Genomic DNA, 16,024 nt, shown 5'->3' on the forward strand with positions numbered 1-16,024 from the left:
TAATGGTGCACTCCGTGCCAGTCAGGAACATTTCACGTGTCTGGGGAAGGTTCTTTTAAGCTGCTGGAGGCAGCATTTTTGTTAAGTGTTTTCCGTTCTCCCGACTTCAGGACTCAGGATTGTTTGGAAGTGGAGCCGACAGATTTGTGCTCGTGTGAGTGTTTTCAATTACATTGTAATAGGTTCCTTGCCACTGACAGTGGTACCATAATGAGCTGCCCTTTCCTGAGGCACAGTCACCACTCACATATAACGGTTTGGAGAAAGGATCAGGGAACCCGGGTTCATTTTAACACATTAAGGAAAGGGAAAGTTAGAAGTGCTGTTAACCTTCATTTGCCTTTAAGCGCCCCTGGAAGAGGGATCCTGGCAGAGAAACCAGTGAACACAGTAGTGCTGTGTTTTTGGTTGCTGTCGTTGTTTTGTTTTTGTTTTTAAACGAATGGATACATTTAACAGGACAGAAACATTCTGACTTGTATAATGTTGGCTCTCTTGTAAGAGTTATAGGGATGATTAGTGCAATAAATATTACTTTGAGATAAACAACTGGTTGGCTCCAGAACAGATGGGGCCAGTCTTAGCTGAGAGATCTACAACCTTGGAAATGAATGGATCTGGGGTCAACCACACCTCCACTTGGAATGTCCAAAAAACGAGAATGCCAGAGTATTTGCTTAACTCTAAAATACTAAATCTTTTCATAGCTGAGTTGGACATTGGGGGAAAGTCATTACTGGCTGTCTTCTGCTGCTGCTGAACCAATTTTGTTAATTTCTGATACAGAACCTTAGATCTCCAAAGTTGCAGCTGGGCGATACTTCATACTTCCTTAAATGCTGTTTGTTACTGAATGCAAAGGACAGTCCATTGTATGGGCTTTGTAGTAGAGTGTTTTATTGGGATACAATGAGCAGCTTTTGGATTTGGGAAAAGACTGACAGTCTGCTGCCTCTTCGTATGTCTCTCTGTTGCTTACCCGCTGCTCTTCTGGACACCCTATCCTTCTCACCTGTACCTTCCTTTCTCCCCCCACCCACCCACATCTCTTAAAATTCTGTTTCTTTCTCTGTCTCTCCATTTGCAGTTCACATTTTTCCTCTGTTTCAGAACCTCTCCCTTATCACCAGTATGTCACATCTTTTTCTCTAAGTCTCTTTCCAGTCTCTGAACACACTCCCCAACCCTCCTCCACCTCACCAAGGAATTCCGGGGTGACTGTAGATTGTGTGAATATTTATTGAGTGCTCTTTGAAGAGGCTTTGTCTTTTCTCTTACTTGTAGTCTGTGCTTGGCAGGATGAGCAGCAAAGAGCCTGACCCCATGGCCCAGTTTGTGTTTTCTGTGACAGACATAATCTGGCTCCAGCAGCATGTGGACAATGAAACGTTGCAGTTGGGCTGATGCTGCTTTTCCTTAAACTGGCACCTGTATTAAGAACTGCCAATGGGTTAGCAAGGTTTTTAAATGCTTAATATGAAACGTTCTCATAATTCCCAAAGAATAAGTAGTTTTCAAATGGCTTTTGCCTCATTTAATACATTTTTTTGTTGTTGTCCCTACCTCAGCAAGTGGTGGGAGACTCTCTTTCCCCCTCTCTTCCTGTTCCCTGTTGATTGCCGAGGAGCAGTCCAGGTGGCTTAACTGCTCATTTGTTGTTTTTTGTTTTTTTTTTTTTGAAGTTACTTGGAGGGACAACAGTTTTCCCTCCTGTTGGTTCTTCCCCTTTGTAGAGGAAAGAACTTTGTTATTTTATACCCTTCTCTTAAGGAGAAGGGTGTGGTGGTGATGATGTTTGCTTACTTAACAGCAAGGCTTCTCTAGGCATAGAAAGTCTAATTGGTGTCCATCCGGAGGCAGATAGTGTAAAAGGCAGATTCAGAAGCTGTCATGCTAGACCTCTCGTATCACCTTCTCATTCCTAATTTTCATCTTCTGAAAGCCTCCTTCAGCCACTGAGGTTTTTAGTGTTTTAGAGAGGAGACATGAGCTGAAATGAAAGGTTAGATTTGGCCGCACAAATCTGTCTCTTTGACCTTGAGTAAATGTGAATTTCTTTTTGCCTCAATTTGCATATTTACAAAGGGATAATGATTCTTGCCCCTTGGTTTACTTGGCCTGATGTTATAGCCTTCTATAATCTGGCCCCAACCTATCATTCTGACAACAAATATTAATTGAGCAGCTACTGTGTGCTGAGCACTGTGTATATATCAGTGAAAAGAAATGCTTCCTTCCACTGCCCTCATGAAGCTTATATGCTAACAGAGGAGACAATCATCAAACAATTGCAAGTGTGATTAATGCCACTTCCAAAGGGAAATGTACTGCAAGGTGGTATAGGAGTGCCTATCAGTGAAGGTCTCCTGTAAGAAGTAACATTTCGAGAGACTTGAAGAGAGAGCGGAAGGAATTCAGGATGGCAATGGGAGGTGCTTAGGGTAGGACAAAGAGGGTTTGTAGCCGAGGGAACTGCATGTTCAGAGTACAAAGGGAAGAGTGGTGAGTCTGAGAATTTGAAAGTAGGTCAGTTGGTATGCAGAGGTAAAGCAAGGGGAGGGAGACCAGAATGAAGAAGGAGGAGGCAGGCGAGGTGCTCAGAGGCTAAAGAGTGGGCAGTTTTCTGACCTACAGGTGAATTTTGGTCTTTATCCTAAGGGCAATGGGAATGTAGGAAGGGCTGTAATTAGCTAGATGAATGATGTATGTAGAATGATATTAAAAACATCACACTGGCTATTAAGTGAAGAAGAGATTGGAGAAAGGCCTGGCCAGAGTGAATGTGTGAAGACCAAGTAGCACGTCATTTTTGTAGTCTATGAGAGGGATGATGATGCTAGGATCTAGGGTGGTGGCTCAGAGAGAAGGAAAGAAATAGGAGAGACATTAAGTTTGAAAATTATAATTGATAAGATGTGTTGGTTGCTTGCATGTGAGGACAGGGAGAAAAGGGAGTCAAGAATAACTTGTTTTTTTCCTTGAGGAACTGGGGATGACATTTACAGAGCAAGAGAATGCTGAATGCAGACTAGATTTTTTTATGTTTTTAGGAAGGGGGAACTTTGGGACATGTTCAGTTTGAGGTTCCTGGAAGACATCTACAACCTTTCTCTCACTCTTCTTGTCCATGTGTAGGACGTGGCATGGTAGAGAAAAAGCAGCTTTGGATGAGGCTTTCTAAAGCCGAGTACTACTTATTTATTAGCTGGATCATGTCAGATATGTCACATTCTTTTGCTCAGCTTTAGTATCCTCATCTGTCATATGTATTTATTACACTAATTTATACTGACCCCCAGTTATGTATGTACCATGCTAGGAACACAGCATTGAATAAAATACTGTTTGCTTTGGAGGAATTTGCTCAGGTTAGGGAGACAAACATAAACAAATAAAATCACATACAGAGTGGCCATGCTAGGAGAGCACAGCCCCAAGGGAGGCATTTATTCTTCCTATGGGAATGGGGGGTGTAAACAAAGTGTCAGGCGACCTTTGACCCTAAAGCAGACTGTGTTCCCAGGTACCTAATAAAGTGCCTTGCTCAAATTAGGAAATCTGTGAATGTTTGTTGACTGAGTGAACTAACCTAAGTCACTAAGGGCCCATTCAAAAGCTGGAAATATCAACACATTAGAAGAGGGCAGTTAATAATAATGCACATGTCAAATGTAAAATGCTTTTAATAATTCCATTAAAATGTTTGCCTAAGACCTGCAGCCTTTGAGGTATAGATGTTTTGTAGATGACTTTTAGGGAAATTCAGAAATATTTCAGATTTGTTTTTTGTGGGGGCTGAATTTCCTTGATTCAAGTGATCTTCTCAAAAATCATTCTAACTGAATAGAGTTCTCTAAACCAATGGGTATCAGACTTTTGAGTTTCACAGATAAGTAAAATTACAAAAAATGAAATAAAATTGGATGAACTGTTGATAATATTCTTTTGTAGTAAAAATATTTTTTAAATATCTCCACTCACTTTTATAAAATATAAAAATATAGTTAGCTTTATGAAGACCATGAACCTTGAGATTGTATGTTAAATTGTGTGTGGGTTCATGTGCTGAAGTTCACATGTACATGCATGCATTTTTCTATTACTCCATGTCTGTCTCTGTGTAAATTACTTAACCTCTTTGAATTTCTGTTTTTTTGCAAGATTGTTGTGAGGTTTAAATGAGATAATATGTTTTAAATGTCTGGTACTATGCCTGGGATAATAGCTGATGCTAATGGTAGCTGTTTTTAACATTATATTTACTTAATGTTTTTTAACATTTTATTTATTGGGTGATGCTTGTTTAGTACCCATAAAGACAAAATGAGGAAAAAGGTAACTAACTTCTTGTAATGAGACAATGTAATACACAGCATCATCGATGTAGAATTTTTGCCAGAAGTGTTTAACTTAAATCTAATCATGAGAAAATAATCAGACAGATCCAGATTGTGGAACAAACTGGAAAACAGCTGGCCTGTGATCTTCAAAAATGTCAATGTTACGGAAGATAAACAAAGCAAAATAAAAGGTATGGGGGGTGATCTACAATAAAGGAGACTAGAGAGATAGAGGGTACTTCAAAAGGTTTGTGGAAAAATAGAATTAAAAGGTAATATGAATCTTTCCATAAACTTTTTGAAGTACCCTGAAATGACAACCAAATGTAACATATAGTTCTTGATTGGGTCCTGCACTTAAAAAAAAATAAAAAAATAAAAAAAGCCATAAAGCACATTTTGGGGACAATTGGAGCTACATATTAGATAATCAGTAACAATGTCAATTTTCTTAGATGTGATAATGATTCCATCCATTTAGCATGATATGTTGTGGATACTGGTATTTAGATCAGTTGCTGTTCCCGAACGTTGCCTTCAGGAATGTCACAGCAAAGCTAGAAAACACAAAGGGCTGCTTCAGACGGTAGTGATTTTTTTGGTCACTGCAAGTATTTAATCCTACGGACTGGGATACCATTCATCAGGATATTGTAAGTGATCTTACATGTCCTTTCTAAACACAATCTTGTCATTCTATGAGAGTGCAAACTTTGACAGCTGGCACTCTATCCTTGACATTACTAGAGGTAGTAATGCATGTGGAGCATTAACTGTTTCCAAAGTGAAGAGGAAAGAATGGGAAAGGCCACATAAATATACATCTTAAATTTTGATTTTTGATTCTAGAAATAACACAAGATTAATCAAAATTCATTACAAAAATACACAAAGAACTACTTAGGGAAAGTCCTTTTTAATTCCGCCCCACAAGATAATTAACTGAGATTTTCATGTGTATTCTGTCATTTTCCCCCATACATATATTAATATTATTATAATGCATATTATTGTTTATAATAATTCTCTTTTGCTTAATATATTTTGGGCATTTCCCCCGTATATTTCCATGTTGCTCTAACTTACCTGTTTTAATGGCTATTGGAAACTGTGCTACAGTGAGCCTATGTGTACATGATTTTGTTATGAATTTATGGGAATATTTCTGTACCTTTGTAAGGGTGGAAATACTGAGTCAAAGGGGCACAAACAATTTCCCTTTAATTGCCCCTTCATTTAAATTCCTATTAGCAATGTCTGAGAGTGCTATTTCTACGTGCCTTTGCCAAGTTTCTTTAGCCACTTGGGCTAAACTTTCTTACTAAGGGAATGAAGTTGTGAAGGTTGGACAGATCATGGACAAAAGTAGGATAACAGAGTTTCTGCTGGATTTTGTGATGGCTGTAATAAAGGTTGATATGTAAATAACATGGAAACCTCTGGAAGAGGGAAATAAAATGCATTATCCCTGCCTGCAACACAGCACAGTATTTAAAAAGTGAATTGAAACAGTGAAGCAGTCAAGAGTTTTCCCCAGAAAATTCTGCAAAAAAATTTTATTTTTGAGTTATGGTTAACTCAAAAATAAATGTGGGCATCATCAACCTTGAGATGTAAATACCCTCTTCTGCTCACTTCCTCTATGTCTCAGTCACAAAACCACATTGGAAAGGGGAATTTAAGCTCCATTTAAAAAATATCTGAAGCAATCCCCTCATGGCCAGCAGGAAAAAAAGAAAAAAAAATTCTGCAGTAGGTGATTAAAAGGCCTTGAGTGTTCATCTTTCTGAATTTCAGTCAAAGCAAGCCTAGGGCAGACTTTTGACATTTTTCTATAGAAAAGCAGGTATGAGCTTAGGAGTGGCCTTCAGTGACTCACTGATTGTGAAGATCAGAAACCGTGAATTATTTTCACTCCTAAGCTTTGTGGTTGGGTGGGGCAAACAAAAAATTTGAGCTGTTTATGCTACATGGGCAACTAACCTTTTAAAGCCTCAGTTTCTTTATTTATAAAAGGTGGATTATTGCGAGGCTCAATTGAGATAATGTATATAAAGGGGCTTTGGCAAATTTATGTGCATGTGAATCTGTGCTGTTGTTAAAGTGCTGAGTCTCTGACTGAGCCAGTTCTTAATAATCTTTCCTTTAATTTCAGGGGCATTCGTCGTCTGAGAGACCTTTTTTCAGGAGTTCTATCTCATAATGTCTTAGTGTTATTTCTTCAACCAGTGTTTGTGTGCATAAACTAAATACAAGGTCCTGTGCTGGGTAGGAAAACAAAGTTGAAGCCATCTGGGAGCTTTCCTTCTTTTCCACTTTTATTCTAGGAGATTAATGTCTTTTAATGAGGGTCTTCAATAAAAGATGTTCTACAAAGGTGTATTGTGTATGCTGTGTTATTCTCTCAATCCTAGGCAGTACATTTAGGTCCCCCTTTTTTTTCTACATACAAATGAGGAAATAATTCTTAGTAAGGTTAAGTAACTTGTTTTATTTTTTGACGTTACCTAGCTAAAAAAAACTTCAGATGTAGACCCTCGGTAGGTTTCTCGAACCAAAACCATACTGCTTCTCCAGCTGCTTCCTGTTTTTGCCTTGTCTTTTGATTGAAAGTACACATTTCAAAAAGGCAGGATGGGCTGGTGGCACTCATTTTCATATGGTTTATGTCACCTTTAGGCACTGTATTAGTCTGTTACTGTTGCTTATAACAAAATACTTGGAACTGGGTAATTTATAAGAAAATAAAATTTATTGCTTCCAGGTTCAGAGTTGGTGAAGTCCAAAGCCCAGAGAACACATCTGGTGAGGGTCTTGGTGGTGCTGACAGTGACTCAGGGGTCTCACACGGCAGAGAATGATGGAGCAGAGAGAAATGACTCCTCATGCAATCTCCTTTTAAAGCCCTCAGAACCACACCTGTGACCACCATTTTTAATCCATTCACCAGGCCTCGGAATCCAATGGTCCTCAGAATCCAATCACCTCTTCAAGACCCCTCCTTTGAATTACCATAATAGGATTTCTCACCCTCTTAACAGTCACATGGAGATTAAGTTTTGGGGGGACATTCAACCCAAGGCAGGCACAGATGGAGGAGTTTTCCATAGACATGTTAAGTTAGTTGAAGCCATAAGGTGAACTGTCATAGCATCTTCTGGGTGCTGGGGAGTTTATGTGTTTTATTTGATTTTTTTCTTATAACTTTTTCCTAACTTAACTCTATAGGTTATTTTCAAACCTACAGAAAAGTTGCAAAAATAGAATAGTGAACAATCTACATATCTTTTATCTATCTTTTAGATTCATATGTTTTCTCTTTTTACGCACACACATGCACACACTCTCTTTTTCTAAATGACTTAAAAGTTGCAGACATCACCACATTTTTATCTCTAAGCACTTAAGCACGTATTCCCTAAGAAGGACATTCTCCCATGTAACCACAACACCATTACATTGAAACAATAATATTTTTTAGAATTTCTGTCATTCCAATGTCCTTTGTAATTTTTTTTTCCATTAATTTTGATCCAGGATCTAATCAAGGATTACTTATACAAGATGTTTAGTTTTCTTTAATGTAGCACAGTATTCTAGCATTTTTACCTTTTGTGATATTGAAATTTTTGAAGATTTCACTTTGTCTTGTAGACTGTGAATTGGATTTGTCTGATTGTTTTCTCATTATTGGACTCAGGTTAAATACTTGTGGTAAGAATTCCCCAAAGGTAATGTTGCATCCCACCCCTTGCATCGTTGGTGACGTAGAGTGTCAGGTTGTAACATCACTGGTAATGTGGAGTTTGATCATGTAGTTGATGTGGCACTGCCAGATTTCTCCATTGAAAGGGTACCCTTTTCCCTGTGTAATTGATGAAATTATCTGTGGGATGATATCTAGAGACTGACTGAATATCCTGTTCCTCAACAACTTTCATCCAGTGGTTTTAACATCTATTGATAATCCTGGCCTAGGTCCACTGGTATTTGAAAGGATGATTTTCTAATTCTCTCTTTCCTTCTGTATTTATTATCTGATAGATTAGCTTTCACCTCCCTCCCTTTTCTTTAATATTACTTGGACTCATGGATTCTCCCTGCCCCTCATTCCATTTGTTATAATCCATTACCAAAATTCTTGCCTTTTTTTTTTTTCCAATCTTATGCTTTTCGATACTCAGATTGTTCCAAATTTAGCCAGTGGGAGCCTATCTTACCTTATTTTACCCTAAAAGCAACCTGATAAAGTAAATGAGATTTTTCCCATTTATGTGAGGAAAATAAGGCTCACAAACTACTATTAACTTTTCCAGGATCACATAGCTAGTTAGCAGAGGAGGCCAGATGCAAAACCAGTTCTGACTAACTCTAAAGTAGTTCCTAATACTCCACACTGCCTCCTGGCTGTCCAGGGACTGCCACCTGCTGACCTCAAGTTAAAAAGTAAGAGCACAAGCATTTCATCGTGGTTGCTAATAGCAAATGATTGAAAACAGCCCTAAGTGTGCATCAGTAAGGAACTGGTTAAATAAATGTGTGTATTTACACAAGGGAAAACTGTGAAACTACAAAAAAGAATTAGGGTATTCTCTAAGTATTGATAAGAAAAGATCTCCAAGGATTTATTAAATGAAAGAAGGAAGGTATAGAACTGCATATTTGTGAAAGGAGCGGGGGATAAGAAAATATATTTGAATTTGCACAGAGAAACCCTGGGAGGATATAAAAAAATAATGTGGTTACTGGTAGTGGGTGGTAGGGGAGGATGGTGTGTGTGTATGTTCGTGTGTGTGCATGTGTGTGTGTGTGTATGTGGACTGAAATTTTTCAAGATGTGTTTTTTTATATAATGTGGATTTTTAAATAGGTTTATTGAGATATAATTCACATACACCACACAATGCACTCATTTAGAGCGTACAATTAAATGGTTTTTAGTATGTTGATGGAGTTGTGCAACCTTCACCACAGTCAATTGTAGCACATTTTCATGGCCCCAAAAAGAAACTTTGTATTCATTAGCAGCCACTCACCATCTCCCTCATCCCCACCCTCCCAGCCCAGGGGAACCACTAATCTACTACATCTGTATAGATTTGCCTCTTGGACATTTCATATAAATGGAATCATACCATGTATGGTCTGTTGTGACTGATTTCTTTCACATAGCATAGTATTTTCAAGGTTCATCCATGTTGCAGCAAACATCACTACACTCTTTTTTTTTTTTTTTTTTGGTGGCTGGTGTGGTATAGGGATCCGAGCCCTTGACCTTGGTGTTGTAATACCCGCTCTAACCAGCTCAGCTAACTGGCCAGCCCCTGCATTCCTTTTTATTACCGAATAATACTCCGTTATATGAGCATACCACATTTTACTTATCCATTTACAGTTGATAGACATTTGGGTTTCTACTTTTTGGGTTATGAATAATGCTGCTATGAACTCTTGCATACAAGTTTTTGAGTAGATACATGTTTTTATTTAATTATAATATATACCTAGGAGAGGAATTGCTGAGTCAACTGGTAACTCTCTTTGGCCTTTTGAGGGTCTGCTAGATTGTTTTCCAAAGCAGCTGTATCATTTACATTCCTACCAGCAATGTAGGAGAGTTCCTATTTTTCCACATCCTTGCCAACACTTGTTATTTTCTGTTATTATTTTTTATTATAACCATTCTAGTGGCTATATCACAGTGATTTTTGAACAATATCAATGTATTAGCAGTATAATATCTATTCCAGAAGTAAAATTAAAACAAAACAAATTAGAAAGAATTGGCAGTTTATAAAGAAAAGTTTCAGATGACCAGCCAGAGGGTCAGGGTGTGGAGAGATGGGTAGGGACAACCTTCAGGTTTTCCTTGTTCAGCCTGGTGTCCTTATGTATATACATTTTCTATTTTCCGCTTTTTAGTATGAGTTTACCATTCTTCCTCTAGTGCTCTCCCAGTTTCATTGCCTGGAGAGTGTGTGTGTGTGTGTGGGGTGGGGGGGCTTGGGTGTAAAGTGCTGGCCTCAGGATTTCTGCACTTTAATAGAAGCTATAGAAACAGAGTAGCTAGGACCACATTATTTCCTAAGATCAGAGGAAGTACCAGGATTCTGTTGGCCATGACGTTTTCACATTGCTTCCCCAGCATGCATGGTGAGGGCATGAGACAAGAGTGCTTTGGCCATTGTTGGCTGGTCCAGGAGGCAGAGGAAAGCTTTAGAAGGATCCTGATGATGGGAGCCTACAAACTGGAATTTGAATTTGTGTTTTGGCATTTCAAGCTATGCGATCTTGAACAAGTCACAACTTCTCTGAGGCTCAAATTTCTCATCTGTAATAGGAAATACCTAGTCTCAAAATATCTTCTCACAAGATACTTACTAATTACAAAGGGGAAAATAGTAACTTTACAATGGAGAAACATGGCAGACACTTTTACTGAGTGATCAGTGTTAACACCATTGATGTGATGGGGCAAATCTGAGAAGAAAACAACATCATGTGTGTGGCATTCCTGCTAAAAATGCATAACTTCAATCTAATCATGAGGAAATAGCTGATAAAACCAAATTGAGAAATATTCTATATAATGTTTTTTTCTGTATTTTTCAAAACTGTCAAGGGGCTGGATGGTTAGCTTACTTGGCAGAGCATGTTGACAACACCAAGGTCAAGGGTTCGGATCCCCATACCAGCCAGCAGCCAAAAAAAAAAAAAAAAAAAAAGTCAAGGTCATTAAAAGACAAAGACTAGTGAAAGATTAAAGGAGACCAAAGAGACCTAGAAAATGTAACATGTGATCCTGAATTGGATCTTGGAAAAGAGAAATTTTATTTTCCTTTTACCATAAAGGACATTGTCAATCAGTAAAATTTGAATGAGGTTTGAGATTACATAGTATAGTAGTATAGGATCAATATTAATTTCCTGATTTTGATAATTATACTGTGGAAATATAAGAAAATGTCCTTGTTTTTTTAGGAAATGATAAGTAAAGCAATACTGTGTCTGTGTATATAAAGAGAGAGAATAATAAAGAAAATGTAGTAAAATATTAACATTTGGATAATCTGGGTGAAGGATATATATAAATTCTTAGTAATTTTCGTGCAGCATTTCTTTTTCTTTTTTTCTTAGTATTTCTTCTTGCAACGTTTTTGTAAGCCTGAAATTAATTAAAAATAAAAAGGTAAAAATGGAGGGAGGGGAGATGACAATACTGAGAGCATAAGGTTGTTGTGAGGACTAAACAAGGCTGAAGTACCCATCACCTGGTCAGCTTCACAGTACATGTGGGCATCCTGGGATGGGCAAGGCAGATGGTGTTTCTTAGCCATTATTTGGGAGCCAAATTAAAATTGACCTGTGGCATACGGTGACAGTATTGTTCTGAACCCAAAACTGGGATTTACAGTCTGACACATAATTTTGTCCCTTATTTCTAAATTCATTTAATTGCAAAGTCTTATGAAAGTACATACATCAAATAGCATTTAGTTATGTTTAACAAATCATCTCAGTTTAGTATTAAATTTACATGAAGTTGTGATTATCCAAGGAATGCTAGGGGGAATGGTCACTTTCCGTTTGGCCCATATTTGGGCCAGTCCCAGCATTTGGGCAACTGCCTCCTACCTTCTCTTTTTCTTCCCTTCCTTCTCTCCCACCCACACACCCAGTTCTGATTTTGTTCCAGAAAATCATTTTAATTATCTATGTCAGTTGTAAATTGCTTTGGCAGACAAAAGAAACTTGAATAAGCTTTTCCTTCCAATACTCAAGAACTCTGCTTTCTAAGAGCTAACTTCGGAAAGAATGTTTCTGGTCTGGAAAATTTGGGTAGCAACCTCAAAAAGAATTCATGTCCTAGAGGAAACGGGAATGGGGTGGGGAGCTCAGTTTCTTTTGAGAGAGATTGAAATAACTACTTCTGTCTAAAATAGTAATAAAGATCTATTTATTTTTTCATCTTTTTGCTAAAATCCTTAAAACATGAATGATTAAATTCAGAATAAACTTAGCCTAGGCACCAAAAAACCCTCAGATAATCTTGATTTAAAATCATTTAGAGATTTTGGATAGGCTACTTTGATGACTGAGAAGATCCTCAGTGTAACTAGCATTTAAGCCTGTCCCTTTGAAGTGACAAAATTTCCAACTCTTGGAGCTGCAAATGTATAACTCAAGATTCAAAATTTGGTGGCACCAATTTGGATTCATTGCTATTGCCATGGAATTGTCCTTTTGTTTTGGCTATTACCTGCCATAAATTGTTTGGTCTTACAATTCTGTATGCTTCTTGCTTTTAAGGTTATCATGGCCTGGCAGTGGAATGGCATGTTTGTATGTACAATAAATTACTTTTATTATGTAACTTAATTTACTTATTTTTTTAATTAAAAATTTTTTTTTTATTTTTAAAAGATAACCGGTAATGGGATCTTAAACCCTTGACTTGGTGTTGTCAGCACCACGCTCAGCCAGTGAGCAAACTGGCCATCCCTATATAGAGATCTGAACCCGTGGCCTTGGTGTTATCAGCACCACACTCTCCCGAGTGAGCCACGGGCCAGTCCTATTATGTAACTTTATAATAATAATATTGGCAAACTATTTTTAGTTTACAAAGTGCCAAGCACTATGCTAACTACTTTACATAAGTTATATCATTTAATTGTGGCAAAAACCACGAGGAAACTGAATCTCTGAGAGCTTAAAGTACCATGCCTAAGATCATATGACTAGTAAGAGGCAGATCCAAGACCAGAAATCAAGACTATCTTACTGCAAAGCCTGTGTTGTGTGATTTTTCTGCTGTGCAATTTGCAATTTTGTAGAAAGATGATTAGTTTTTCACTTTATCTTTGGAGCTGAGTCCTGTTTTATTTACCTGATATGTATTTATTGAGTGCCCATCACATGTCAGGTACCTTCAGAACTATAGAGATGGCTGAAACCTAGTGGTTCATCATTAAGGAGTTCATACTCAAGTGCAAGAGAAAAAACGGTACACCCATGCTCATAGCAGCATTATGCATCATAGGTAGAAGCAAACCAAGTGCCCATTGGGTGAATATACTTCACATTACTGAACTGTACACTTAGAAATTGTTAAGATGTGAATTCTGTGTTATGTGTATTTTACCACAATTAAAAAACCAAACATATACACCCCTTGTCGTACTCCTATACGCCTATGTTTGTGCTGCTATAACAAAATACCTGAGACTGGATAATTTATAAACAACAGAAATTTATTTGTCACAGTTCTGGAGGCTGGGAAGTTCAAGATCAAGTTGTCAGCAGGTTTTGTGTCTGGCTAGGACTGCTCTCTGTCTCCAAAATGGTATCCTCCCCAGGGGACAAATGCTGTGTCCTCACACAGCAGAAGGGACGGAAGGGTGAACTCATTCCCTCCAGTCCTTTTATAAGGCACTAGTCCATTCATGTGGAGTCCTCATGGCCTAATCATTTCTTAAAGGCTCCATTGGGAATTAAGTTTCAACATGAATTTTGGAGGGGATACAAGCATTCAAACCATAGCACCCCTCTACTATGTGGTGGAATGTGATCAGTGAGACAAGAAAGGACTTGTAAAACCTCTAGGGATTAGAGATGGCTTCCTAGACAGAGTAGATCTGGCTGGGCAGTGGAAGATGGGTAACTTTGTGTGGCAACGAAGAAGATGGGAAGGGCAACTCAGGTGAAGGGAATAGTGAGCAAAGTTATAGAGCAGCTTTAAGATCCAGTCCTAGTAAGGAACAAACCTCCAAGTACATGGTTCTATAATTATGGGTGTCCCAGCCACCTTCCACATGGGCAAAGACTTAAGAGCAAAGTCTAAATCAGGTTCATGAAGTCACAGAATGTTAGACAGGGACTCATTCATGATTCATTCAGTAAACATTTATTTAGCACAGAGTACCTGGTGCTATGCTAGGCACTTTATGTTGGTAGATTTAATACCCCCAAGAACTCTGGAGTTATTAGTAGCCCCAATTAACAGATGCAGAAATTGTGACTCAGAAAGATGGAGTAACTTGTCTAAAGTCACGTGACTGGTAGGTGGCAGAAGCAAGACTGCCTGTGGAGCCCATGCTGTGTGCACTAAGCTATACTGTCTCCCTTAGGGGGTGAGTGTGAAGTGATGTCTGCCTCTGAATTTATAGTTGAAATGGCATGTGATTGCCACCACTTGTCATCTTCTTGCTGCTTTTGAGGGTACGTTGGCTGAGTTATCTTACATGTCTGAGGCTCAGCTTCATCTGTGAAATGAAGACCTATATCAGACCAGATTATTTGTAAAGTTTACTCCAGATCTAAAAATCCCATTCATTTATTCATTCATCAAACACTAATTTTTTTTATCTGTCATATACTGGGCACTGTGCTGGTGGGTACAGGCAATTGAGATTTGGCAGGACACTGTTCCTGCCTAGGAGAAGATTGTAGATTAGTGAAGAAGACATAAAAGAGATGATTATTATACAATATGGTCATACTGCTGGTAGTGGTATATGCAGAGAACTATTAGGGTGTAGAGGAGGGGCACTTAACCCTGTCTTAGATGAAAGGCTGCTAAGAGGAAATGACCCCAAAGACCAGGAAGATAATGAAGAAAACCACAAGAACCTCATCCTTCTTGTAGTTCCTGTGGTTGTAAGCATACTACATATTTATTAAATTCAGTAAACCTTTGGGGAACTCAGAACTCTTTTATTTTAAGCCTGTGGAAAATTTAGTTGAATTGGACAGTTAAGTGCAGCTATGTGCCAAATATTTATAAGGTTTGTATTCTCTTTCATGCTGGAGAGAGACTATAAGGTTAAAGAGAGACCTGGCAGTTAAATTTTTTTTTTTGGTCGTTTTCGTGACCGGCACTCAGCCAGTGAGTGCACCGGTCGTTCCTATGTAGGATCCGAACCCGCGGCGGGAGCGTCGCTGCGCTCCCAGCGCTGCACTCTCCCGAGTGCGCCAGGGGCTCGGCCTGTGGCAGTTAAATTTTTAAAAGGGAATTTATGAAGCATGGAGCAGATTAGTAAGAGGCCCAAGGGCCCAGAGTTAAATGAGATGTTCACAACTAAAGTCACAAATGAAATGGCAAAACACTAGGTAAGATAAGTGATTATCTCAAGAGGGCCGAAGACTGGTGAATTACTCAGAATTAAAATTACTAAGGATTAGAATTCCAATACTAAGGAAGTGAAGTTGGGGTTGAGGGAGAAAAGTCAGGAGCTAAGTTTATTGAGCAGCTTCTGTGTCAGGAACTGTGCTATGCCCTTTACATTCATAGTTTTATTTTATCTTCCCCACAATTTTGTCAGGTAGATATTCTTATCCTTGCTTTACAGATATAGAAACTGAGGCTCCAAGCGGTTGTGACTTGCTTAAGGTCACAGCTAAAAGAGACTGAGCCAAGTGTGTCAAATCAAGGCCTTTGTCCCTTCCTCTAACCGATGCTCCTTCAGGATGCTAGACTTACTATTTCTGGAGGAACTGTACCAGGGCAGGGCCTCCCTTCCATCTGTGGAGCCCGGGGAAGTAGTGACAGTCAGAAGAGGCCCGCTCTTCAAGTTTTTTAACGCACTGAAGGACAGCTTTGCCAATTCCCCATGTCTTTCTTCGGAAGTGGTAGATCACCACCTCCCAGGAATAAATGGCTCTTACTAAAACATTAATTATTT

The 16,024-nt window shown here is 38.6% G+C and overlaps 1 protein-coding gene across 1 annotated transcript in view; it reads left to right on the forward strand.

The window, feature by feature from the left end:
- Positions 1–16,024, forward strand: part of RAB30 (RAB30, member RAS oncogene family) — a 79,566-nt gene that overhangs the window by 748 nt on the left and 62,794 nt on the right. The window lies entirely within an intron of this gene.

The sequence above is a fragment of the Cynocephalus volans genome, chromosome 4 (genome assembly GCF_027409185.1).
Source record: "Cynocephalus volans isolate mCynVol1 chromosome 4, mCynVol1.pri, whole genome shotgun sequence".
NCBI classification, from domain to species: Eukaryota; Metazoa; Chordata; class Mammalia; order Dermoptera; family Cynocephalidae; genus Cynocephalus; species Cynocephalus volans.